We start from the raw sequence: 3,478 nt of genomic DNA, 5'->3' as shown, positions 1-3,478 counted from the left end.
GACCGTCCCGCCCCGGGAAGGGCTCTCCTCGCCTTCCGTGGGTCCAAGCGCCGCCCCTGCCTGAGAGCCCCTGCTGGGCCCCCTGGGCCCGCCGGCTGCGAATCAGGCTGCCCTGTGGCCGCAGCCGCCGCCAACACGGAGGGCGCTGAGGCCCAAAGGGCGGGGGGACGCGTGCGCAGCCGTCAGAGGCACCGGCGATGTGCCCGGCACTGTGCTTGGCCCTTCACTTGCCTCCGCTCAAGCGATTCCCCACCAAGGCACTGCGACCGTCCCAGTGTAGGCCCACTTTACAGAAGACGAAACTCAGGCCCAGAGAGAGGAAATAACTTGCTGAGGGGCCGGACTGGGATCACAATCCAGGCTTCCTGGCTCCCTGCTGGGCTCTTTCTCCCCTCTGGCTTTACTTGCTGCACTGTGGTTTGGGGGCGAGAGGTGCCCGTTTGTGGCTGCTTTCCCCGGCTTAGGGAGGAGACACAGCCTGAAGAAGGGCCCAGTTGCCCCAGAGGGCCAACCCCGGGGTTTCTTTATAAGGGTTCTCAATCCATTTGGGAGTGAGGTGCATATTAGGAGTTTTATCCTGAACCTGTGTTTGCAAGATTTATTAAAATTGTATGTGTATTTCGGGTGGCTGAAGGAGGCTGCTGATGTAGATCGTGGCAGGGGCTAAATGCCCACACAAGCCACCCCTCAGTGCCTTGGGGCCACCTGGGAGCTTTGAGCCCAGCCCAGCAGGGGATGGGTGCAGGGACTGGCTGAGGATACAAGAGATTGAGCATCCCTTGGGGCCAAGAACTAATGCCTCCACCACATCCAGATTTGGGATACTGTCTAAGTGAGCATCACTCGTTCCCCGCCATCCCCCACTACTCACCCCTCCCGGCCCACTTTAGGGCAACTTCCAGCTCTCCATCTGCAGCCCATAGCCCCATCATAGGCATCTCTCTCCCTGGCCCCCAGTTGAGATTGTTCACTCACTATGTTTCTCTCTTGTGTCAAACTCTTCATGAGCATGAATTTCAGTGGTTGAATACATTCCATCGAATGGATATGCTGGTATTTACTTATCCATTTCCCTGCTAGTAGTTTCCATTTCCCAACAGCAATGCACCATGGTTCCGATTCTGCACTTCTTCACCAACACTGTTGCTGTCCATCTTTTTTTATCATAGCCATCTTAGTGGGTGTGGAGTGGTATCTCCTGACAGTGATTTGCATTTCCCTAATGACTAATGCTGTTCATCTTTTCATGTGCTTTTTGCCCATTTTTACATCTTCTTTGCAGAAATGTCTATTCAAGTCCTTTATCCATTTTTAAATTGTTTGTCTTTCTTACTGGGTTATAAGAGTTCTTTATATGTTCTGGATACCGGTCCTCTATCAGATATGTGATTTGCAAAAGCCTTTTCCCATTATGTGGTTTTTTTTTTCACTTTCTTAATGGTGTCATTTGTAGCACCGAAGTTTTTAATTTTGATGTAATCCAATTAAGTCTATTTTTAGTTACATACATGTTTTTGTGGCAGTGTAAGTTTCTTTTTCCAATTTTTTTTATTGTGGTAAAATACACATAACATAAAATTTACCACTTAGCCATTTTTAAATGCACAGTTCAGTGGTATTAAATAAATTCATAATGCCGTGCAGCTTTTCATCATCCATCTCCGTAACTTTTCATCTTGTAAAACTGAAGCTCTATACCCATTAAACAATAATTCTTCTTTCCCCCTGTCCCATTGCCCATGCCAACCACTGTGCTAGTTTCTGTCTCTGGATTTAACTACTTTAAGTGCATCATATAGGTGGAATCATACAGTATTTGTCTTTTTATGACTGGTTTATTTCACTTACCATAATATCCTCAAGGTGCATTTATGTTGTAGCACTGTGGTCCCCAACCCCTGGGCATGGACCGATACCAGACAGATACTGATACCAGTCTGTGGCCCATTAGGAAGTGGCCCCACAGCAGGAGGTGAGTGGCTGGCAACAAGGAAGCTTCATCTGTATTTACAGCCGCTCCGCATCGCTTACTTCATCACATAAGCTCCACCTCCTGTCAGATCAGCAGGGGCATTAAGATTCTCATAGGAACAGGAAACCTGCTGTAAACTGTGCACGGAAGAGATCTAGGCTGTGGCTCCTTATGAGAATCTAATGCCTGATCTGAGGTGGAGCTGAGGCGGTGATGCCAGTGCTAGGGAGCAGCTGCAAATACGGCTTATCATCAGCAGAGAGGTTTGATGGAAGACAATTTTTCCATGGACTGGGGGTAGGAGATGGTTTCCAGATGAGAAAAAAAACAGAGTGAAAGTAGAAGGAATGATGGAATTATAATATCACTATTTGGCAACCACAAGAAAAATAATAGAATTACTTAACCACACACAAAAAAATAGAAGGATGTTAGAATACCTTCCATTTACCTGCTTTTAGTATGTATACTATTATTGTAACACATTTTTAATTCTATATATATTTTAAATCCCATGAGACATTATTATTGTTGTTTTATATTTATTTAGATTTCCCATATAATTACCCTTTATGTTGCTCTTCATGTTTTTCTGCGTTTCCCTTAGCATTATTTTGATTGTTCATTCTTTCTCTCCCTATCTCTCTTTCCATCTTTCCTTTCACTGCCCCTCCAATTTTCTCACCCCTCCCCATACCCACCCATACCCAGACATAGTTGAGTTCCAGGACATTAGATACACACATGATAAAAGTCTACCATGTACACTTCAGATGCTGCTGCAGTAATCCTATGTACTTGTCTTAAAGATCAATTTAACTAATTTCCCACAAGTGAGGTCAATTTTTTTCTTTTAAAAACCCAATAAGCTGAGTATCCCTTGGAGCATGCTTAGTTTTCATTAAATTTTCACTAAATGACTTCTTGGAAGAAATTTGGATGGCAAGAGTCAAGTGATTATTTTAATATCAAGGAAAAATCATGACATTATCCCTGGGGGTGAGAGGATCTTCAAATCACATTGTCTGTGTTGAATTTCACAAGCATGCATTCTAAAAGGCACATTGCAACAAAAATTAAAGCTATTAATAACTTTAAAACTTCTCAGAAGGGTGTATCCAATATATAAGTCAACGTGAGGAGGAAATAGGAAAACAGCAGCAGCTGGAACAGGGACCATCTGACAAAGTATCAGACAATAGGGAGTTTCAGGTGACCTTAGAGTTCACTTAACCCAAAGTTCTCATTTTACAGATAAGGACACTGAGGTCCAGAGAGGCTGAGTGACTTGTTCTCTGACATGGGTAGAATCAGTGGAAGACAGTTGTGATCTCCAGATGTGGGGGTTCTAGAGTGTGGCCTCTGATTCTCTAGTGACCCTTCAACCCCCCTTGCTATTTGAGGTTTCTGATGATATTTTTGACATGTCCAGTAGAAGGCGCAGCATCTCGTACTACGTACATCCTAACTAGAGAGCAAGGGAGCGACAGAGATTGTTTTCTGGTG

Source organism: Lemur catta, chromosome 14 (genome assembly GCF_020740605.2).
Source record: "Lemur catta isolate mLemCat1 chromosome 14, mLemCat1.pri, whole genome shotgun sequence".
Lineage (NCBI taxonomy): Eukaryota > Metazoa > Chordata > Mammalia > Primates > Lemuridae > Lemur > Lemur catta.
The sequence above is the reverse complement of the archived record's forward strand: the minus strand, read 5'-3'. Positions refer to the sequence as shown.